The 25,057-nt window shown below is 46.3% G+C and overlaps 1 protein-coding gene across 7 annotated transcripts in view; it reads right to left on the bottom strand.

The window, feature by feature from the left end:
• The window catches only part of ndst1b (N-deacetylase/N-sulfotransferase (heparan glucosaminyl) 1b), a 216,851-nt gene that overhangs the window by 88,682 nt on the left and 103,112 nt on the right, over positions 1-25,057 (bottom strand). For 5 of the 7 annotated variants that reach the window (XM_059990680.1, XM_059990674.1, XM_059990679.1 and 2 more), the window contains exon 3: positions 22,700-22,781. The exons of 1 other annotated variant lie outside the window; for it this stretch is intronic. The gene's annotated coding sequence lies outside the window, so the exon portion shown is untranslated. Of the gene's footprint in view, positions 1-11,753; positions 11,930-22,699; positions 22,782-25,057 lie in introns of those variants that run through there. One more of the 7 variants, XM_059990677.1, reaches the window with a different exon arrangement.

Genomic DNA, 25,057 nt, shown 5'->3' with positions numbered 1-25,057 from the left:
TGGGGGCCTGTACACAACACCCATTAGGGTCTTTTTACCCTTACTGTTCCTCAGCTCAATCCACACAGACTCTACTTCCCCTGTTCCCAAGTCACCTCTTGCTAAGGACTGAATCTCATTCCTCACCAACAGGGCCACCGCACCCCCTCTTCCCATATTTCTGTCCCTACGATAGCACGTATACCCTGGTACACTCAATTCTCAGGCCTGATCCCCTTGCAGCCATGTCTCCGTTATCCCAACAATATCGTAGTTCCCCATTTTCATCTGAACTTCAAGCTCATCTGTCTTATTTCTGACACTACGCGCATTCAAGTATAGAATTCTTAGCCCATTCCTCCTCTCTTTGCTTAAAACACTGTCTACTGTACCTAACCCAGCTCCTTGAACTTCCATCGGGCTAATTGCACCCTGAATTTTGATGACCTTCTCAAGATCACCCAAACCTTCTACGCATTTAACCCCATGCTCCTTCTGACCAACCCCCTGGATCTGGATCCCTGCCCCCTGCACATCTAGTTTAAACCCCCCCGAGCAGCACTGGGTCCTGGCTGAAGGGCTGAAGGATGAAGGGTCCTGGCTCAAAAAGTCAACTATTCATTTCCACAAAATTTTTTCACCTGTGGACTGGGAGACCAAGGTGAACTCTTGTTTTTAGACCACAGACCAAAGCTGAGGCCTTATAAAGCTGAGGCTTTCAAAGACATTGGGTCAGAACGCATTTGGTGTACAGTACTGTGAGTAGTTTTGGGCCCTTACCTCGGAAAAAATGTGCTGGCGTTGGAGAAGGTCGAGTGGAGGTTCACAAGAATGATTCAGGGAATGAAAGTGTTAATGTACGGGGACTGTTTGATGGCTCTGGGCATGTAAAGTGGAGTTTAGAAAAATGAGGGGGAGTCTCATTCAAACCTATTGAATATTGAAAGGCCTCAATAGAGTGGATGTGGACAGGATGTTTCTGATAGTGGGAGAGTCTAGAACTAGAGGGCACAGCTTCACAATAGAGGGATGCTCATTTAGAAGAGATGAGGAGGAAGTTTTTTAGCCAGAGGTTGGTGAATCTGTGGAATTCACTGTCACCGACAGCTGTGGAGGCCAAGTCTTTGGGTGTAATTAAAGTGGAGGTTGATAGGTCCTTGATTAGTCAGGGTATCAAAGGTTACAGTGAGAAAGCAGAAGAATGGGGTTGAGAGGGATAATAAATCAGCCATGATGGAATGCTGGAGCAGACTCGATGGTCTAATTCTGCTCCTATGTCTTATGGTCTTGTAACAGGAAAAGAAATAGTCCAGTTCCCACTGACTCTGCTCTGCCATTTCATCATGACTGATTTATTATCCCTCAACTCCATTCTTCTGTCTTCTCCCCATAATCTTTCATACATTTACTAACCATGAACATATCAACCTCCGCTTTAAATATACCCAATAACTTGGAATATTGTGTTCAGTTCTGGTGGCCTCATTTTAGGAAGGATGTGGAAGCTTTAGAGAGGGTGCAGAGGAGATTTACCAGGATGCTGCCTGGATTAGAGAGGGTGCAGAGGAGATTCACCAGGATGCTGCCTGGATTAGAGAGGGTGCAGAGGAGATTCACCAGGATGCTGCCTGGATTGGAGAGGGCGCAGAGGAGATTTACCAGGATGCTGCCTGGATTAGAGAGGGTGCAGAGGAGATTTACCGGGTTGCTGCCTGGATTAGAGAGGGTGCAGAGGAGATTCACCAGGATGCTGCCTGGATTAGAGAGGGTGCAGAGGAGATTCACCAGGATGCTGCCTGGATTAGAGAGGGTGCAGAGGAGATTTACCAGGATGCTGCCTGGATTAGAGAGGGTGCAGAGGAGATTCAACAGGATGCTGCCTGGATTGGAGAGGGTGCAGAGGAGATTCACCAGGATGCTGCCTGGATTGGAGAGGGTGCAGAGGAGATTCACCAGGATGCTGTCTGGATTAGAGAGGGTGCAGAGGAGATTCACCAGGATGCTGTCTGGATTAGAGAGGGGGCAGAGGAGATTCACCAGGATGCTGTCTGGATTAGAGAGGGGGCAGAGGAGATTCACCAAGATGCTGCCTGGATTGGAGAGGGTGCAGAGGAGATTCACCAGGATGCTGTCTGGATTAGAGAGGGTGCAGAGGAGATTCACCAAGATGCTGCCTGGATTGGAGAGGGTGCAGAGGAGATTCACTAGGATGCTGCCTGGATTAGAGAGGGTGCAGAGGAGATTTACCAGGATGCTGCCTGGATTAGAGAGGGTGCGGAGGAGATTTACCAGGATGCTGCCTGGATTAGAGAGGGTGCAGAGGAGATTCACCAGGATGCTGCCTGGATTAGAGAGGGTGCAGAGGAGATTCACCAGGATGCTGCCTGGATTAGAGAGGGTGCAGAGGAGATTTACCAGGATGCTGTCTGGATTAGAGAGGGTGCAGAGGAGATTCACCAGGATGCTGCCTGGATTGGAGAGGGTGCAGAGGAGATTCACCAGGATGCTGCCTGGATTGGAGAGGGTGCAGAGGAGATTCACCAGGATGCTGCCTGGATTGGAGAGGGTGCAGAGGAGCTTCACCAGGATGCTGCCTGGATTAGAGAGGGTGCAGAGGAGATTCACCAGGATGCTGTCTGGATTAGAGAGGGTGCAGAGGAGATTCACCAGGATGCTGCCTGGATTGGAGAGGGTGCAGAGGAGATTCACCAGGATGCTGTCTGGATTAGAGAGGGTGCAGAGGAGATTCACCAGGATGCTGTCTGGATTAGAGAGGGTGCAGAGGAGATTCACCAGGATGCTGCCTGGATTGGAGAGGGTGCAGAGGAGATTTACCAGGATGCTGCCTGGATTGGAGAGGGTGCAGAGGAGATTTACCAGGATGCTGCCTGGATTAGAGAGGGTGCAGAGGAGATTTACCAGGATGCTGCCTGGATTAGAGAGGGTGCAGAGGAGATTTACCAGGATGCTGCCTGGATTGGAGAGGGTGCCTGGATTGGACAGCATGTCTTCTGAGGACAGGTTGAGTGAGGTAGGGCTTTTCTGTTTGGCATGAAGGAGAATGAGACTTGACTTGATAGAGGTGGACAAGACGATAAGAGGCAGAAATTGAGTGGACAGCCAAAGACTTTTTCCGAGAGTGGAAATGGTTAATATCATAGGGAATAATTTGAAGGTGATTGGAGGAAAGGATAAGGGGATTTCGGAGCAACACACGCAAAATGCTGGAGGAACTCAAGAGGCCAGGCAGCCTCTATGGAAAAAAGCACAGTTGACGTTTCGGGCAGAAACCCTTCAGCAGGAATGAAGAAAAAAAAGCCTTTTTCCCTCAGTCCTGCTGAAGGGTTTCGACTAAAACATCTACTGTGCTTTTTCCATAGATGCTGCCTGGCCTGCTGAGTTCCTCCAGCATTTTGCGTGTGTTGCTTGGATTTCCAGCATCTGCAGATTTTCGCTTGTTGGTGTGGGGATGTTGGAGATAGTTTTTTTATACAGAGAGTGGTGGGTGTGTGGATGCTCTGCCAGGGTTGGTGGTAGAGGCAGATACACTAGGAACATTTAAGAAACTCTACTGTCGGCATGGCAACATAGCAGCTATTATGATACTTCAGGCACCAGTGATCAGCAATCGATCTGCAAGGAGTTTGTACTTGTGACAACGTGGCACATTCTAAAGGCGTACGGGTCAGGGTTAAAGAGTTGTGGGTATGCTTTGTTGGAGCTGTAATATGGCGACACTTTGGGCTGCCCCCAGCACACCCTCGGACTGTACTGATTTCAACGTGTGTTTCGAGGTTTTGATGTACATTTGAGAAATAAAACTAACCTTCAAAACAAATCTTTGGATCCGCACTTGGATGATAGGAAAACGGAGGACTATGCGAAAGGGTTAGATTGAAAGGTCAGCACAATATTGTGGGCCAAAGGGCCTTTACTGTGCTGTAATGTTCTGTGTTCACTGCATTTGGAGTATTGACAACACCAATTCACCTTATCCAAATGTCACAGTTAAAGTGTCACCCGCTCAGCCTGTTACTTTCATCAAGACGCAACTGACAGACAGAACCACTCAAGCATCAGGATTAAAGGGTGTAAACACTTCAAGGGTATGATAGTGAGACTATTTGATTGCCAGTAGCTGAAGACCGCATTAGTGAGGACTTTATCTGCAAGTGCAGATCCAGTTTTTAATTTGTACTGCTTAATAAATACTCCCAATGAAAAAGCTTCATCCTGCTTTCACTCACCAGAACTGCATTGTGTCATTTTCAATGGCTTTATCTCAACCCCCTGGTAGTTTGCAACATGGAATGGATTCAGTGTGGAGGGTATTACCAAAACACTGGACCATAACACACAGGAGCAGAATTAGGCCATTCAGCCCATTGAGTCTGTTCTGCCATTTCACCACGTCTGATTTATTTTCCCTCTCAACCCCATTCTCCTGCCCTCTCCCTGTAACCTTTAACACTCTGGCTAATCAAGAACCTATCAACCTTCGCTTTAAATACACACAGTGACTTGGCCTCCACAACCTTCTGTGGCAATGAATTCCACAGATTCATCAGCTCCTGGCAAAATAAATTCCTTCTCATCTCTGTTCTAAATGGACGTCCCTCTATTTTGCGGCTGTGCCCACTGGTTCCAGAGCCCCCACAGTAGGAAATATCCTCTCCACATCCACTCTCTAGTCCTTTCAATATTCAATGTTTCAATGAGATCCCCCCTCAGACTTCTGAACTCCAGCGAGTACAGGCCCAGAGCCATCAAACACTCCACATACATTAACCCTTTCGATACTGGGATCATTCTTGTGAACTTCCTCTGGACTAACTCAACCTGCAAGTTAACATTTAGGGAATCGTCCACACAAACAAGAGAGAATGTGCAGATATTGGAAATCCAGAGCAACACACTCAAAATGCTGGAGGAACTCAGCAGGCCAGGCAGCGTCTGTGGAAAAGAGTACAGTCGACATTTCGAGCCGAGACCCTTCATGAGGACTGGAGAAAAAAAGGAGGGATCAGAGTTAGAAGGTGGGTGGAGGGGAGTGGAGGAGAGGGGAGGGGAGGGGAGGAAGAAAGATAAGGAGATAGGTGAAACTGGGAAGGGGGGCGTTGGTGAAGTAAAGAGCAGGGAAGTTGATTGGCAAAAGATTCAGGGCTGGAGAAGGGGGTATCTGTTAGGAGAGGACAGAAGGCCATGGAAGAAAGAAAAGGGGAAGAGAACCAGAGGGAAGTGATAAGATGGAGAGGGAAATGGGAATGGAGAAAGGTGAAGGGTGGGGGCGGGCATTACTGGAAGTTTGAGAAATTGATGTTCATGCCATCAGGTTGGTTAGCCTCCTCTCTCACCTCATCTCACCTGCCCATTACCTCCCTCCGATGCTCCTCTCCCTTTCCTTTCTTCCATGGATTTCTGGCCTTCCCAATCGGATTCTCCCTCCTTCAGCTCTGTTCAGCTCCTTCACCAATGAACTCCCCAACCCTTTACTTCACCCTTCCCTCCATCTTCTAACTCTGAGTCCTCATGTTTTTTTCGTCCTATCCTGACAAAGGGTCTCAGCCCAAAATGTTGACTGTACAGTCGGCCCTCCTTATCCGCGGATTCCACAAGCACGAACTCAACCAACCGCAAATCGCGAAAACCCGGAAGTGCTCTTCCAGCACTTGTTGTTCGAGCATGTACAGACTTCTTTTTCTTGTCATTATTCCCTAAATAATACAGTATAACAACCATTTTACATAGCATTTACATGGTATTAGGTATTATAAGAAATCTAGAGATGGTTTAAAGTATATGGGAGGATGTGCGTGGGTTATCATGGATTGGGATCGAAAAAAATCGGAAGTTCTCTTACTAAATAAGTCGGAACAGATACATCCAGTATTATTTAGCGTCAGGTAGTTAAATGTTTGTCTTAATATATATCTTACGTTTCTATGCATATAAAACACTTAAGAACGTATGTTTCAGCGTCGGGCTTGGGAACGGAATATCCTGAGTTCGATCGAGTGACAGACCGCTCCCGAGTGCGCTCTCCACTGTGCCGGGTTGATGTGGAGGATCAGAACCCCAAAGCCCAATAATTAAACCACTGTGTTTCTTAGTAATAATTGTAGCTTTCATCGGGGCAGAGCCTTTCTCACTTTTGTCCTTTAAGATTGTTCCGATAGTTGACTGACGTAGCCTAATGCTTTTCCAATGACCGATGGCGTTTCACCTCTTTCCGATCACTTTATCATTTCTACTTTATTTTCAATCGTGACTGTGATTATTTTCATGAACAGAAACACTACGGATTCAGAGCTCTGTTGCCGGTTCCTAATGTCTACTGCACTGAGACAGGCTAAATAGGTCCTAAGGTCCACCGGATTGAGACAGATTGAATAAGGGACTTGAGCATCCATGTTTTTTGGTATCTGCGAGGGGTCCTGGAACCAATCACTCACGGATAAGGAGGGCCAACTTTCCATAGATGCTGCCTGGCCTGCTGAGTTCCTCCAGCATTTTGTGTGTGTTACCTGCCCCTCCACCTATCTTTGTATCATTCGCAAACTTGGTCACAAAGCCATCAATTCCATCATCAAGATCATTGATATATGACATGAAATGAACTGGTCCTAATACCAAACTCCTTGGAACAGAAAACTCAGCACGTCAGGCAGCATCTATGGAAATGAATGAACAGTCAGCAATCGCTGTCAGTGATGATAAACCTGATTCTTACTCGGGTTAAAACTATAAACCTGCTGTGCAAGTTTCAGACGGCTCTGATGCTCCTGTGTACCCAGCTAACTCTGCCCAAAAGCAGAATCGAAGAGATGACTGGGCAGCAAAAACGTCTGCTTGCTACAAGAATGTAGAGCATCATCACAGAATCAGGTTTAATATCACATTGTGAAATGTATTGTTATGCGGCAGCACTACTTGCAATACTTAATAATAAAAATATTATAAATTACAAGAAGAAATATATTAAAAACTAAGTAAACAGGTAGTGCAAAAAGAGAGAAAATATAGTGAGGTAGTGTTCATGAGTTCAATGTCCATTCAGAAATCAGATGGTGGAGGGGAAGAAGCTGTTCCTGAATCGTTGAGTGTGTATTTTCCGGCTCCTGTACCTCCTCCCTGACGGTAACAGTGAGAAAAGGGCATGTCCTGGGTGATGGGAGTCCTTAATAACAGATGCCCCCTTTTGAAACATCGCCTTTTTAAAGATGTCCTCGATGCGAGGGAGGCTTGGGAGACAAGCAGTCACTGCTCAAGCTGTTTAAACTTCAGCCAGACAGAAATACTAAAAGCCAGCTGAAGTCCACAGCTTCAATAAAGACCAAATGTCAACCATCCAATCTCTAACACTGCCATAGGGTCTGCATTCGCCTTCTGCTTAAAGGTTACTGGAGTGGAGAATACAAATGTCTGAAGACAGAGCAATTAACATTTGCTATTCCAAACTTTGACAGCCACAAGAGAGCAGCATCCATCGTCAGGACCCAGGCCGTGTTCTCCACTCACTGCAGGTATAGGACAAGAGATACAGGAACCTCAGGTACAGAATCAGAATCAGGTTTAATATCTCTGGCGTATATCGTGGAATTTGGTAATTTAACGGCAGTAGTACAATGAAATACATAGTAAATAAATATAGAGAAAAAACCGAATTACTGTAAACATATACGTCTATTAAATAGTTACGTTTAAGTAGTTCAAAAAAAACAAAAACAAGAAAAATAGTGAGTTAGTGATCATGGGTTCAATGTCGATTCAGAAATCAGAAGGCAGAAGGGAAGAAGCTGTTCCTGAATCGCTGAGTGTGTGTCTTCAGGCTTTTGTACCTCCTCCCTGACAGGTTCAGGAACAGTTATACCCCTCAACCATCAGGTTTCTAAATGAGTCTAGGTAATAACCCCACTCACTTCAACTCTGAACTGATTCTATGACCTTCAGACTCACTGTTAAGACCTCCTTACACTCACATGCTCAATATTATTTATTTAGTTTTCAAATTTGCACAATATCTTTTGCACATTGGTTGTTTGCCAGTTTGTGTTAATGTTAGTTTGTGAGCCCACTTTCCATGCAGGCGAACTGGCTCACAAATGGCGCGCGCATTGGCAGAGAGGCCAGCCCCAAAATGGCGCTGGGCCTTCTTCTTCACCAGCAAGAGGAAAACCAGTTTCGAGTGCAGCTTACAGACTGTGTGTCGTTATTTCTAGCTATGTGTGTGGCACATAGCTACAAATGTACAGTTTTTCATAAATTCTATATTCTTTATTTTCCTGTAAATAAGACCATAAGATATAGGTGCAGAATTAGGCCATTTGGTCTATCAAATCTGCTCCGCCATTTCATCACGGAATTTTCCTCTCTGCCTCCCCCCCCCCACCCCCGTATCCCTTCATGCACTGACCAATCAAGAATCTATCAACCTTTGCCTTAAATATACATAAAAACTTGACCTCCACAGCTGCCCGTGACAAAGAATTACACAGATTCATCATTCTCTGGCAAAAGAAATTACTCCTCATCTCCATTCTAAAAGGACTCCTCTCTATTCTGAGGCTGTGTCCTCTGGTCTTAGACTCTCCCATCAAAGGAATCATCCTCTCCACATCCAACTCGATCAAGGCCTTTCACCATTCGATAGGTTTCAATGAGGTCACCCCTCATTCTTCTGAATTCCAGTGAATACAAGCCCAGAGCCATCAAACACTCTTCGTATGACAAGCCATTCAATCCTGGAATCATTTTCATGAACCCCTTTTGAACCCTCTCCAGTTTCAAAACGTCCTTTCTCAGATAAGGGGTCTGAAACTGCTCACAATACTCCGTGAGGCCTCACCAGCACTTTATAAAGCCTCAACATTACATCCTTGCTTTTATATTCCAGTATGCCTGCAAGAAAGTGACTTTCCAGGTAGTATATGGTGAAGTATACACTCTTTTGACTTTGACTTTCTAGTTAATGTAGTCTGCCCTTTCACAGAATTCCCTATCCAGTGTAAATCATCTCTCTGTTCCACATTTTAGATGATTTAATTACATTTGCCCTTTCTCCACTGCACTCGGTACAAATCTCGAGCAACACACACAAAATTCTGGAGGAATTCAACAGGTCAGGCAGCATCTATGGAACTGAATAAACAATCAAAGTTTGAAATTAAGAAAGAAATTAGAAAAACTAAAAGAAGATATGAGGTTGCTTTGGTAAGTAAGGTGAAAATAAATCCAAAAGGTTTCTACAGTTATATTAATAGCAAAAGGATAGTGAGGGATAAAATTGGTCCCTTAGAAAATCAGAGTGGACAGCTGTGTGTGGAGCCAAAAAAGATGGGGGGAGATTTTGAACAATTTCTTTTCTTTGGTATTCACTAAGGAGAAGGATATTGAATTGTGTAAGATAAGGGAAACAAGTAACAAAGTATGGAAACTATAACGATTAAAGAGGAGGAAGTACTGGTGCTTTTAAGGAATATAAAAGTGGATAAATCTCTAGGTCCTGACAGGATATTCCCTAGGACCTTGAGGGAGGTTAGTGCAGAAATAGCAGGGACTCTGACAGAAATATTTCAAATGTCATTAGAAACGGAGATGTTGCCGGAGGATTGGCGTATTGCTCATGTGGTTCCATTGTTTAAAAAGGGTTCTAAGACTAAACCTAGCAATTATAGGCCTGTGAGTTTGACGTCAGTGTGGGTAAATTATTAGAGATGGCATATATAATTATCTGGATAGGCAGCGTCTGATTAGGAACAGTCAACATGGATTTGTGCATGGAAGGTCCTGTTTGACAAATCTTATTGAATTTTTTGAAGAGGTTACTAGGAAAGTTGACGAGGGTAAAGCAGTGGATGTTGTCTATATGGATTTCAGTAAGGCCTTTGACAAGGTTCTACACAGAAGGTTAGTTAGGAAGATTCAATCATTGGGTATTAATATTGAAGTAGTAAAATGGATTCAACAGTGGCTGGATGGGAGATGCCAAAGAGTAGTGGTGGATAACTGTTCGTCAGGTTGGAGGCCGGTGACTAGTGGTGTGCCTCAGGGATCTGTACTGGGTCCAATGTTGCTTGTCATATACATTAATGATCTGGATGATGGGGTGATAAATTGGATTAGTAAGTATGCAGATGATACTAAGGTAGGAGGTGTTGTGGATAATGAAGTAGATTTTCAATGTTTGCAGAGAGATTTAGGCCAGTTGGAAGAGTGGGCTGAATGATGGCAGATGGAGTTTAATGCTGATAAGTGTGAGGTGCTACATTTTGGTAGGAATAATCAAAATAGGACATACATGGAAAATGGTAGGGCATTGAAGAATGCAGTAGAACAGAGTGATCTAGGAATAATGGTGCATAGTTCTCTGAAGGTGGAATCTCATGTGGATAGGGTGGTGAAGAAAGCTTTTGGTATGCTGGCCTTTATAAATCAGAGCATTGAGTATAGGAGTTGGGATGTAATGTTAAAATTGTATAAGGCATTGGTAAGGCCGAATTTGGAGTATTGTGTCCAGTTCTGGTCACCGAATTACAGGAAAGATGTCAACAAAATAGAGAAAGTACAGAGAAGATTTACTAGAATGTTACCTGGGTTTCAGCACCAAAGTTACAGAGAAAGACTGAACAAGTTAGGTCTCTATTCATTGGAGCATAGAAGGTTGAGGGGGGACTTGGTAGAGGAATTTAAAATTATGAGGGGGATAGATAGAGTTGACGTGGATAGGCTTTTTCCATTGAGAGTAGGGGAGATTCAAACAAGAGGACATGAGTTGAGAGTTAGGGGGCAAAAGTTTAGGGGTAAAATGAGGGGGAATTTCTTTACTCAGAGAGTGGTAGCTGTGTGGAATGAGCTTCCAGTAGAAGTGGTAGAGGCAGGTTCGGTATTGTCAATTAAAGTAAAATTGGATAGGTATATGGACAGGAAAGGAATGGAGGGTTATGGGCTGAGTGCAGGTTGGTGGGTCTAGGTGAGAGTAAGCATTCGGCACGGACTAGAAGGGCCAAGATGGCCTGTTTCCGTGCTGTAATTGTTATATGGTTATAAATTTCTACAGACATACTGTGGAGAGCATTCTGACTGGATACATCACTGTCTGGTATGGCCAGGTGTGGAGTTGGCACTGCACAGGATCGGAACAAACTGCAGAAAGTTGTAAACTCTGCCAGCTTCATCATGGGCACTAGACTCCCCAACATCCAGGACATCTTCAAAGGGCGATGCCTCAAATAGGCAGCATCTGTCATTTAGGAGCCTCACCATTGAGGGCATGCCCTCTTCTCACTGCTGCCATTAGAGAGGAAGCAATTCCACTATGAAAGAATGATGCCAAGAGCCGATGAGAGGGATTAGTAAATCACAAGGACTCCCACCAAGTTTAAAAGGGTGAAAGTTTATTAGGTTAAGGGTGAAAGGTGAAATGTTTAAGGAGAACCTGGCAGGTCTCCTTCACTCAGAAGGTGGTGAGAGTGTGGAATGAGCTGCCAGCGGATGCAGGTTCGATTGCAAAGTTAAAGAGAAATTTGGGTAAGTACATGGATGGGAGAAGACGGAGGGCTGTGGTCCAGGTGCGGGTTGGTGGGACCGGCCAGAATAACCCTGGAGCTTAGGAGAGTGAGAGGAGATTTGATAGAGATACAGGTTTCCCCCGCTATCCGAAAGTAGAGCATTCCTATGAAACCTCTTGTAAGCCGAGATGGTGTAAAGCGAAGAATCAATAACCATTAATTTGTATGGGAAAACTCGAGTGTTCCCAGACCCAAAAAGTAACCTACCAAATCATACCAAAGATCAGCACGCACACACACCTGCCCGCGTAAGGCTTCACGGTCGTGGTAGTCTTTCTCAGGGTAAACACAAGTTTAAAGCAGATGCCTTTTTCCTATATAAAGTAGAAATAATGTATGTACAGTGTAGGTTCGTTTACCAGAATCGGGAAGATTTAGCCAAAAACCGATTTGTAGGAAAAAGAATCGGCACGTACGCACAGCTGCCCGCATAAGGCTTCACGATTGTGGTAGTCTTTCTCAGGGTAAACACAAGTTTAAAGCGGGCGCCTTTTTTTGTAAAAGCAAAAATCCTCTTCAGATTTCTTTCGGTTAGTGAAAACAGGTACTAATGTAGATCTTTTGTAAAAGCGAAGTGGCGTAAAGCGAACTTTTGTACAGCGGGGAACACCTGTATACAAACTATGAGGGGTATAGATAGGGTAAATGCAAGCAAGCTTTTTCCCCTGAGGGTAGTGAGGCTAGAAACAGAAGTCACAGGTTAAGAGTGAAAGGTGAAATGTTTAAGGGAGAGTGTAGAATGAGCTGTCACTGGAAGTGGTGGATGTGGTTTTGATTTCAATGTTTAAGAGAAGTTTGGAAAAGTACATGGATGGGAGGAGTATGGAGGGCTGTGGTCTGGGTGTGGGTCAGTGGGACCAGGAAGATTAATATTTCAGCACGACTAGATGGGCTGAAAGCCTTGCTTCTGTGCTATAGTGTCCCTACGACGCCAAGACACAATCACATTTGTCTCTATAACAGGAGGTGAAATGAGCAGCTGCCAACGTGCCCAGAGACAGCCTCAGTTCCTCTAATAGCTGATACACACATGTCTGTGTATAGATACTGTGTGTGTGAGTGTGTGAGTGAATGAGTGAGTGAGAGAGTGTGTGCGTGTGTGAGAAAAAGACTGAGTGTGTATACCTATGTGTGTGCATGCGTAAATGTGAGTCCGTGTGTGTGTGTGTGTGTGTGTGTGTGTGTGTGCGCGCGCCCACACACACACACACACACACACACACACGCGCGCTGTATGACGGCCAACAAGCATGCACCAGACACTACTCACCAAAGCCCCTTGGGAATGCTCATCGTTTCACCGATCGCAGGGATCCAGGGCGGCCCCTGCCTGTCTCTTAGGCAGCCCGATTCCTGGGCCACACACCAGACTTCCCCTCTCCCCTTTTCCGTGGGATTTTAAAGAAAACTGTTTCCAGCTGCCCAGCTTAACAAGAAGGGGTCTGGGCTCCCTGCTGGCCGAGATGTGAACAGATTACTAATGGGGAACGTGGCTGACTCGTTTGCTCAGCCCTATCGAGCCTCGAGAAGGAAGTGGAGATGGATGGAGAGGAGGGGGAAACGAATACTGTTCAATCACTGGGGCTGAACACCCACCATTCCAGTTTACCGTGACGTGGAGGAGGCAATATTCCAAACGGCCCCGATTTCCTTGGTTAAACCACGCAGCATACTTCCCCTCGTTAATACATTATACTCGGTCCTGCAAGTGAGCAAATGTCTGACAGGCAGCTCACTCACTTGGGAGCAAATTACTGGCAATTCTACCTTTCAAAAGATCTGTGCTTTTAATTCACCGCAGTCAATAGCACACAAGGCACATGACCGGCTGGCTGAATATAAGTGAAATATGCAAGGAATGGTCGAGTGCAAAAAAAAGATGGGGATCAAACACAGTCAGAAGCAACACAATGTTATTCTGTGGAGTCAGCCACAACAGGAAGGATCCCACCTACCCCATTCATGGACTGTCTGTTCCACTCCCATCAGGGAGGAGGCTATGTAGCATCTACAGCAGGACCACCAGGAAAAACAGTAAGCAGTAAGGATGATCAACACCTCCACCCCAACCCACCCCTCACCTCCTGTACGGACACTCCTGTGCCTAGCATCACTTTATGGACACACAATGTATATAAATGTATAAAATGCTGGAGGAACTGAGCAGGTCAGACAGCATCTATGGAAATGAATGAACAGTTTTGGGCCACTTATCTAAGAAAAGATCTCTCACACTCACACATGTACAGAGTTCTCCAACCCCAAAAGAGAGGCTGCCTTACAAGCTAATGATGGGGCAGCCAGCAAGCATCGACAAGCACCTGGATGATAGAAAAATAGAGGGTGATGTTGGAGAGTAGGGGTAGGTTGATCTTAGAGTAGGTTAAAGGGTCAGTATAACATTGTGGGCCAAAGGGCCTGCACTGTGCTGTGTGGTACACCTCTAGACGAGACTTCTGATCAATCTGCCAGCAGAAAGAAAGCAGTTTCTCACAGTGCAGGAATGACGAACATCCCGGGAACCAGCCGGGATTCCCATGGAATTTTTCCTGAAATGAAGCATTCATCCTGGTTGTGTAATGGTTAAATGACTGGGCTGGCAGCCAGCTTCCGAATCGCTGATACGGTTGGTGCACAAGATTGACGGCCAGCATAACAGTGGAGGCATTTCAGATCCAACATTGTTTATTGTCGTTTGTCAGCACACCGGCAAAAAGGAGAACAAGATGATTGTTACTTCAGATCCGCTGCAGCACGAAAAAAACACAATAAGCATAAATACATGCATTAGCTTATATACAGAGATTGATTGTGTGCCCATAAAGTGACACTAGGCACAGGAGAGTCGGTACACAAGGTGACTCTGACAGGAACTTATAAAGTAGTGGTAGAGAGGTGATGGGGTTTTGATGGGGTGGGTTCATAGATTGAGGTGTTGATTTTAAAAATGTGGAATTTAAACAAAATTCCCATCACAGCAACAATGACCCTTAATCAGTCTGAATGAAGGCCCGAAACATCAACTGTACTCTTTTCTATAGATGCAGAGTTCCTCCAGCATTTTGTGTGGATTTCCAGCATCTCTGTTAATGACTTCTAGTAACTTCTAACTTCTAGTAACTTCTCCCACCTCACCCCTCTCTCCTTTTCCATTCCCCACTGTGGTTCCCCTTTCATCGCTTCTTGTCTCCTCACCTCATTCTGGTTCCCCTCCTCCCTTGGTCCATTCGTCTCTCCTTTCCAGCCCTCAACTACTCCACTTCATCACCCACCCTCCCCCTCACCTGGTCTCACCTATCACCTCCCAGTGTCTCACTTCATCCCCCTCCCCACCCACCTTCCCCCTCACCTGGTCTCACCTATCACCTCCCAGTGTCTCACTTCATCCCCTCCCCCACCCCACCCACCTTCCCCCTCACCTGGTCTCACCTATCACCTCCCAGTGTCTCACTTCATCCCCCACCCACCCACCTTCCCCCTCACCTGGTCTCACCTATCACCTCCCAGTGTCTCACTTCATCCCCCACCCACCCACCTTCCCCCTCACCTGGTCTCACCTATCACCTCCCAGTGTCTCACTTCATCCCCCACCCACCCACCTTCCCCCTCACCTGGTCTCACCTATCACCTCCCAGTGTCTCACTTCATCCTCCTCCCCACCCACCCACCTTCCCCCTCACCTGGTCTCATCTATCACCTCCCAGTGTCTCACTTCATCCCCCTCCCCACCCACCCACCTTCCCCCTCACCTGGTCTCACCTATCACCTCCCAGTGTCTCACTTCATCCCCCACCCACCCACCTTCCCCCTCACCTGGTCTCACCTATCACCTCCCAGTGTCTCACTTCATCCCCCACCCACCCACCTTCCCCCTCACCTGGTCTCACCTATCACCTCCCAGTGTCTCACTTCATCCCCCACCTACCCACCTTCCCCCTCACCTGGTCTCACCCATCACCTCCCAGTGTCTCACTTCATCCCCTCCCCCACCCCACCCACCTTCCCCCTCACCTGGTCTCACCTATCACCTCCCAGTGTCTCACTTCATCCCCCTCCCCACCCACCCACCTTCCCCCTCACCTGGTCTCACCTATCACCTCCCAATGTCTCACTTCATCCTCCTCCCCACCCACCCACCTTCCCCCTCACCTGGTCTCATCTATCACCTCCCAGTGTCTCACTTCATCCCCCTCCCCACCCACCCACCTTCCCCCTCACCTGGTCTCACCTATCACCTCCCAGTGTCTCACTTCATCCCCCACCCACCCACCTTCCCCCTCACCTGGTCTCACCTATCACCTCCCAGTGTCTCACTTCATCCCCCACCCACCCACCTTCCCCCTCACCTGGTCTCACCTATCACCTCCCAGTGTCTCACTTCATCCCCCACCTACCCACCTTCCCCCTCACCTGGTCTCACCCATCACCTCCCAGTGTCTCACTTCATCCCCTCCCCCACCCCACCCACCTTCCCCCTCACCTGGTCTCAGCTGTCGCCTCCCAGCTTGTAGTCTTCCACCTCTCTCCATATTCTGGCTTCCTCCCTTTCCTTTCCAGTCCTGATGAAGGGTTTCACCCTGAACTGTTGACTATTTATTCCCCTCCATAGATGCTGCCTGACCTGCCGAGTTCCTTCAGTATTTTGTGTGTGTTGCTCTGGATTTCTTGTGTTTTTGATCCTGAAATGACTGGATCATCATAAATATCCAGCTGAATCACCAGTATCGTATCCTTCATGGAAGGAGGAATGGAATCACAGAAACAGGCCCTTCGGCCCACTGAGCTCATGCTGAACTATTAATCTGCTGAGTCCCATCGACCTGCACTCGGACCATAGCCCTCCATTCCCCTCCCACCCATCCATCTATCCAAATTTCTCCCAAATGCTCAAATCAACCCTGCATCCACCACTTGCGCTCGTTTCATATTCTCACCAACCTCGGAGTGATGAAGTTCCCCCGCAGGCTCCCCTTAAGTATTTCACTCAGGACCTCCAGTTCTAGACTCACGCAACCTCAGTGGAAAAAGCCTGCTTGCGTTTGTGTTAAACAACGGACCCACAGGACACTGAGCTGCCAGTCCTGCCCCTCACTAAACACGTGTTGATCCCTGCCCTGCGCTCAGCCGCCTTTCCTGCAATACTTCTTACACTGAAACCTACGTGACTGAGAACGTTAGTCCTACCATGCACTGCCTTTTGATTCCTGACTTTGTATGTAGGCGGCATCTTTCTGAAAACAGCCTTAAGATGGTGGCGTGTTGAGACGCAGCAGCCACTCTGGGTCCAATCACAGGTCTATCTTGAATGTTTTTTTACGATCACGGGTCACTGCTGGATACTACGCCCATGCAGGACTATCCTGTCAGCGAGTTGCTTGGTGGTGATGAGATCTAAGTGACTGTGGAATGCTTGTGATTGTTGGAGCCAGACAAGGTGGTTTGAGTATCTCAGAAACTGCTGGGGTTTTCGTGCACAACAGTCTCTAGAGTTTACAGAGGATGGTGCGAGAAACAAAAAACATCCAGTGAGCGGCAGTTGTGTGGGGGAAAACATCTCGTTAATGAGAGAGATCAGAGGAGAATGGCCAGGCTGGCACAGATTGGAAGGTGACAGTAAGTCAAATAACCACATGTTACAACAATGGTGTGGAGTAGAGCATCTCTGAACGCACGACATGTCGACCTGGGCTACGTTGACAGAAGATCACACTGGGTTCCACTTCCTGTACCTACTGAAGCGATCACCGAGTGTGGACAGCTTTGTGTAAAACGTTGCCCCTCCAAGTTCCTCTGAGTCTTCTCCCTCTTGCCTCACTGGGCACCATACAAGATGGATTCCCTGTGGCTGTCTGATGTTTTTATATTTTGCTGCACAGTTTTGTGTGCATCCACTCACTGAACAAGCAGGCTCTCTCGAGACTGGGGTGTGAAGGCAGTGAGAGATCAGATCAGCCTTTTATATTGGGATTGGAGACAGAGGCAGTTATAAACTACAACCCACAGCCAAGGGCAAACTTGTACATCTCCCACATTCACTGTGCTAAGAATATAAACACCATCTTTGCTCAACCGTCAGCAGACGAAGTCCAGACTGTTGGAGGTGTTTTCGGATGCCTTTGAACAGACCGGTAGTCTAGAATATAAAAGCAAGATAGTAATGCTGAGGCTTTATCAGGCATTGATCGGTCCGAGCATTTGGGGCATTGTGTGCAGTTTTAGGCCCCTTATCTAAGAAAAGATGTGTTGTCATTGGAGAGGGCCAAAAGGAGGTTCGCGAGAATGATCCCTGAAATGAAAGGGTTAACACAAGAGGAGTTTGATGGCTCTGGACCTGTACTTGCTAGGGTTAGAAAAAATGAGGGGGTATCTCATCAAAACCTGCTGAATGTTGAAAGGCCTGGATAGAGTAGATGTGGAGGGGATGTTTCTGATAGTGGGGGGAGATTAGGACCAGAGAGCACAGCCTCAGAACAGAAGGATGTCCCCTTAGAACAGAGATGAGGAGGAATTTCTTTAGCTGAGGGTGGGGAATCTCTGGAATTCACTGCCACAGCTCACAGTGGCAACCAAGTTACTGGGTATATTTTAAATGGAGGCAGACAGGTTCGTTTGTCAGGGTGTCAGAGGTTACGGGGTTGAGAGGGTTAATATGATGCAATGGTGGAGCAGACTCAATAGGCTGAATGGCCTCATTCTGCTCCAATGTCTTATGGATCTACCCTCACTCAGACATGGAAAGGAGACGGAGATTGGAAAATGTAACCCCCAAGAACAAACACCTTCAACCCATGTTAAAGAACCAGCCTCCTAACAGTTGTCTGACCTAGTTTCCAACCTCGACAGGGATAAAGCAGGGGGAAGTCAGCAAGGAACCCGAGCGAGGTTTAAGGTGTATGAAGGGCATAGGCAGGGTAGGAGATGCACAAGACACACAAAATGCCGGAGGAACTCGTCAGGCCAGGCAGCAGCTTTGGAGGGGAATGGGATTGAGAGGGATAATAAATCAGCCATGATTGAATGGCTGAGCAGGCTCGATGGGCTGAATGGCCTAATTCTACTCCAACGTCTCGTGTTAGGTAGAGATATCACTCATTCCATCACTGAATGGATGGCTTTTGTTGATTCTTCATCTCATGTTCATGATATTTATTGCTTCATTATTTATTTATTATCTTTTTCTCCCTTGTATTTGCACAGATTGATGTCTTTTGCACTTGAGTGTTTGTCTCTGGTGCTTCCTGCTGCAAAAAAACCAAATTTCATGACCTATATGAGTGATGATAAACCTGATTCTGATCTGGGTCTCTATTGCGGACTCAGAGTGGGAGGGGGGCAGGGAGAGGGGATTCATGGTTGGGGAAAGGGGCAAGGGAGAGGGGAGGGAGCGGGAAGCACCAGAGAGACATTCTGTAATGATCAATAAACCAATAGTTTGGAATCAAATGACCTTGCCTGGTGTCACCCCCCCCCCCCCAACCCCTGGAGCTCCTTCTCTGCCACCTGCCCCACAATCTTCCCTGGTGCCCCACCCTTGCCATCCCCAACATCGTCTGCTCCCAGCAGCGTTACAAGCTCTCTCTCTGATCCGCGTTGACAAATACAATACTGTGCATTAGGCACCCCAGCTGTAAATATGTGTACCTAAGGCTTTTTCACAGTATTGTATAATTATTGTGTTTTTTAAAAATTACTATTGTGTTCTTTAACTTATTATGTATTACTTCTGCTGAATCGGATCCGGAGTAACAATTATTTCATTAGATTTTGTGTACTGGAAACGACATTGAACAATGTTGAATCTTCTGATCTGTTCTGGCAACCATGACTTGCTCAGACAGTGACAGGCTCTTGCTAGATGGAGTAAAATTTACATCCCTGGCAAAATGCCTGCACACAACAACACGATTTATTGTTGATTTTTATGTTAGAAAGAAAATAGAATTCATACCGCGCCTTTCAATTCCTTGGTTCACTTAAAGCACCTTAAATTAATGCTGGAAGTTCTCAAGATTAATCATTGCTGTTGTGTAGAGAAAGACCCACAAAATCTGTGTACAGCAAGATTCCAAAAGTACATCATGGAGTGGGTGGAATTTGCAATAAATGTAAGTTTTTTTTGTCACACGTACATTGAAATCTTCAGTAAAATGTGTCGTTTGTGTCAACGATTCGGATAGTCCAAGGATGTGCTGGGGGCAGCCTGCAAGAGTCACCACACATTCCCGTGCCAACATCGCATGCCCACAATTTAACAATCCTAACCCATACATCATTGAAATGTGGGAGGAAACCGGAGCCCCCGGAGAAAACTCACGCGGTCACGGGGTACAGACAGTGGCAGGAATTGAACCCCTAGGGTGCTGTAAAGCAATATGCTGATGTGTTGCCCTATTACAATCTAACCCCTATCTTTCAATAACAGTCACGAGGCTGCCAGATTAGATTTCCCTAGGAAATTCCAAATTTAAATTTTCTACCAAGAAGTTTGAATAACGGTGATAAACCAAGCAGGCCCAATATCGAGGATGCATCTGCAGCCTACTTAAGCACAATGATTAATTAGGCATCAAATTCACTGCTCTGAAATGTTAATGTATACAACGTGCCCGGCATACCTTCCTTGACAGACACACTCTTTCCCCGTCTCCCAATGGGCAGAAGATACAGAAACCTGAAAACACCTCTCAACAGCTCCTATCGCACTGTTATAACGCTATTGAACGGTCCCCCAGTACGATAGACAGACACTTGGCCTCACAACCTACCGCATTATGATCTTGCACTTTATTATCTGCCCGTGACCACAGGAAACTGCAGAGAGTCGTGGACATGTCACAGAAACCAGCCTCCCCTCCACGGACTCTGTCTGCACTCCTCACTGTCTCAGTAAAGCAGCCGGCAGAATCAAAGACCCCACACTCCCCATTCCCCCTCCCGTCGGGCAGAAGATACAAATGCCTGAAAGCACGTCCCACGGGTCTGTAGGGCATCTTCTGCCACTTCCTTTCCACAGACGCTGCTGGACCTGCTGATATCCTCCATCATTTTGTGTGTGTTGCTCTAGACACAATCACCCCTCAGAAACTGATTGGGAAGCTGAGCCTACTGGGCCTGAACACCTCCCTCTGCAACTGGATCCTAGACTTCCTGACTGGGAGACCTCAGTCAGTCCGGATCGGGAGCAGCATTTCCAACACCATCACACTGAGCACATGTGCTCAGTCCACTGCTGTTCACTCTGCTGACACACGACTGTGCTGCAACACACAGCTCGAACCACATAATCAAGTTCGCTGATGACACGACCGTGGTGGGTCTCATCAGCAAGAACAATGAGTCAGCTTACAGAGAGGGGGTGCAGTGGCTAACAGACTGGTGCAGAGCCAACAACCTGTCTCTGAATGTGAACAAAACAAAAGAGATGGTTGTTGACTTCAGAAGGGTACGGAGCGACCACTCCCTACTGAACATCGACGGCTCGGTAGAGATCGTAAAGAGCACCAAATTTCTTGGTGTTCACCTGGCGGAGAATCTCACCTGGTCCCTCAACACCAGCTCCATAGCAAAGAAAGCCCAGCAGCATCTCTAATTTCTGCACAGGCTGAGGGAAGTCCATCTCCCACCCCCCATCCTCATCACATTCTACAGGGGTTGTATTGAGAGCATCCTGAGTAGCTGCATCACTGCCTGGTTCGGAAATTGCACCATCTCGGATCGCAAAACCCTGCAGCAGATAGTGAGGTCAGCTGAGAAGATCATCGGGGTCTCTCTTCCCGCCATCATGGACATTTACACTACACGTTGCATCCACAAAGCAAACAGCATTATGAAGGACCCCACACACCCCTCATACAAACTCTTCGCCCTCCTGCCGTCTGGGAAAAGGCACCGAAGCATTCAGGCTCTCACGACCAGACTATGTAACAGTTTCTTCCCCCCAAGCCATCAGACTCCTCAATACCCAGAGCCTGGACTGACAATCTTACTGCCCTATTGTCCTGTTTATTATTTATTGTAATACCTGCATCGTTTTGTGCACTTTATGCAGTCCTGGGTAGGTCTGTCGTACAGTGCAGTTGTTTTTTTTTTTACGTAGTTCAGTCTAGTTTTTGTACTATGTCATGTTTCACCATGGTCCTGAAAAAACATTGTCTCATTTTTACTATGCACTGTACCAGCAGTTATGGTCGAAATGACAATAAAAGTGACTTGACGAGATTTCCAGCATCTGCAGAATCTCGTGTTTATGATCTGTAGTTTCTGTCCCACTTAAATAGACTTGTTGTACATAAAATGGACGACTGACCTCACTATCTATCTCATTGTGGCCGTTACCCTTATTGTCTGCCTGCACTGCACTTCCCTTGTAACTGTAGTACATTATTCTACATCCCGTCATTGTTTTATCTTCTACTACCTTGATGTGCATGGGGTATCCGGGGGTGGGGGTGGGGGTATCATCTCTGGCGATGGGGCTTGTCGTGTTCACTCGAGGCCAGCTCACTGACTTTCAGTCCAAACCGGACATTCAGATTTCACCTGTGGTTCCAAGTAGCTGTTTGCATGGAACAGTGGCCCCACACCCTGGTACACTGCTTTGACAGGTGAGGGTTGCTGGTGGGCCGGTGAGGGTTGCTGGTGGGCCGGTGAGAGAGGGACATGCCTGTCCTAGTATGCAAAGTCAGCTCCAGTGGGCTGGGCGGGTGAGACCCAATGGATAGGAAGACACTCATGCAATGCTCTGTGGTGACCAAGGCACAGAAGATGTCATGGTCATCTACTGCAGCAAGGAAGACCCAGCTCGTGACGCTTGTTCGTACCACTGGACCTGGATTCCTGAGGTTCGGAGAGTGGAACTGCCCCAGTGGAATGGCTTTTCAACTTTAAAATCTCTCCCGCACAGGTTTCCTGTCATCGTCTGACACAATGGACAGCCACCAAGACCTCGATGTGGTGAAATGATTTGTGGATGGCGTGCAAAAGAAAGCTTTTCACTCGATACTGGTGCAGGTGGCAATAATAGAGTAGTTAGCAATCCCACTGCGGGGTGGATGGTAAGGACGGTTATCTCATTACAATCATTCAGAGTGCAATCACTGAAGGAATTTTTCTGTCATGGCTTGCATCTCAAGAAGATCAAAAGATTAACTTACCATAAACACAAGAGATTCTGCAGATGCTGGAAATCCAGAGCAACCCACACACAATGCTGGAGGAACTCAGGTCAAGCAGCATCTATGGGAATGAATAAATAGTCAATGCTTTGGGCTGAGAGTTTGCATCAGGACTGGAAATGTAAGAGCTTGAAGATCAAAGTAAATTTATAATGGAAGTACGTATGTCATCATATACTATTGAGATTCATTTACTTGCAAGCTTTTACAGGAAAATAAAGAAATACAATAGAATTTACAAAAAACTATAAATAACAATGACAGACAATCAACCAATGTGCTAAAGGCATATTGCACAAATGCAAAAAAAAAACAAATAGATAGACAGTTAAAAAAGTAAAACTGAGAACATGAGTTGTAGAGACATTGAAAGTGAGTCTGTAGGTTCTGTAATCAGTTCAGTGTTGGGGTCAGTGAAGTTAACCACGCTGGTTCTCGAGCCTGATGGTTGAGGGGTTACTGAGCCTGGTGGTGTGGGACCCTAGGCTCCTGTATGTTTGTCATGTACACATCGAAACATGCAGTGAAATGTGTCACTTGCAGCAAATCAAACCAGTGAGGATTGAGCTGGGGGCACCCCACAAGTGTAACCGAGTTTCTGGTGCCAACCTGGCATGCTCACAGCTCACTATCCCTAACCTGTATGTCTTTGGGATGAGCGAGGAAACCAAAATTTTAAAATAAGAAATAATTTTACATTACAAAAAGAGCAATTTCTTCTTTTTTTTAGAGAAACAGCATGGTAACTGGATCTCTGACCCAACGAGTCCACGGTGGCCAATTACACCCAATTAACCTACTAACCCATACGTCTTTGAAATGTGGGGGGAAACCAGAGTACCAGGGGGAAATCCACACGGTTACAGGAGAACGGGCAAACTCCTTACAAACAGCAGCATTGAACCATGATCTTACAGCTGGTGTTGTAAAGGGTTACGCTAGGCAGTACACGACGATGAGAAGACTTTGGTGTAGTGTGCAATCACATAAGCTTTTTAACAGGAAAAGCGATATTGGAAAAGTCAGATCAATAGATTTATTTTGCTCATTTAATGGAGAAATTGAATTTGCTCAAATTTAAGGGGCAGAATTTATGAACTTTGGTAATCACTCAGTGTCTCTCTACAGGACTGATCTGTATTACAGGTATGGATTAACCTGTACAGCTAGAAACTTCACACAAGTGGATTTACTATATGAGAATGAGGATATTGCTCCAACAAAGAAATTATTGTTCTAAGATCGTTCCAAATTTATTCAGGCACTTCTGGAGAATAGAACACCTCATTGATTTTACTCAAATTCATTAATTTCATGTCATTTGTGCTGGTTGCCATGGAGACAATCTGTGGTATAGAATGAAAGCGTTAAACTCCTGCGGTCAGGTAATGCATAACACAGCTAAAGATGTTTTCACAAATTCACTCCGTACCATTAGATATCCTGTGAATCTCAAGGCTTAGGCCACAAAATATAGGAGCAGAATCAGGCCATTTTGCCCATCAAGTCTGCTCCGCATTTATAGAAATGAATAAAGACCATAGGAGCAAAATTAGGCCATTTGCCTCATCGAGTCTGATCCACCATTCCATCACGGCCAATTAATTATCCCCCTCAACCCCATTCTCCTGCCTCTCTCTGTGACCTTTGATGTTCTCATTAATCAAGAAGCTATCAACCTTCACTTTAAATATACGCGATGACTTGGCCAAATATTAAATACGAATTCCACAGATTCACCACCCTCTGGCCAAAGAAATCCCTCTTCATCTCTATCCTCAAGATGCACGTCCCTCTGCTCCAGGGGTTCCGGGCTCCTTTTATGCCCTGGACCCTGACGTTAACCGAGGGGTCTGTGAACCCCAGGCTGGGAACCCCTGCTCTATTCTGAGGCTGTGCCCTCTGGTCCCAGACTCTTCTCGGCAGCCTTTGAACATAAAACAGTGCAGCAGAGGAACGGGACTTCAGCCTACAATGCCAAATTGGTACCGGTAATGGAATTGTTTTTTTTTAATTAGACCATAAGTCATAGCAGCAGAATTAGGCCATTTGGCCCACCGAGTCTGCTCCACCATTCAATCATGGCTGATCGCTTCCCCCCCTCCTAGGACCAACTCCCTGGCCTTTTCTCTGTAAATTTTGATGCCGTGACCAATCAAGAACCTATTAATCTCCATCTTAAATACACCCAATGATCTGACCTCCACAGCTGCATGTAGTAACAAGTTTCACAAATTCACCACCCTCTATAGCAAAAGAAATTTCTCCACATCTCTGTTTTATATGAGCACCCCTCTATCCCGAGGCTGTGCCCTCTTGTCCTGACTCTCCCACCCT

This window comes from Hypanus sabinus, chromosome 15, assembly GCF_030144855.1.
Source record: "Hypanus sabinus isolate sHypSab1 chromosome 15, sHypSab1.hap1, whole genome shotgun sequence".
NCBI lineage: Eukaryota > Metazoa > Chordata > Chondrichthyes > Myliobatiformes > Dasyatidae > Hypanus > Hypanus sabinus.
The sequence above is the reverse complement of the archived record's forward strand: the minus strand, read 5'-3'. Positions and strand labels throughout refer to the sequence as shown.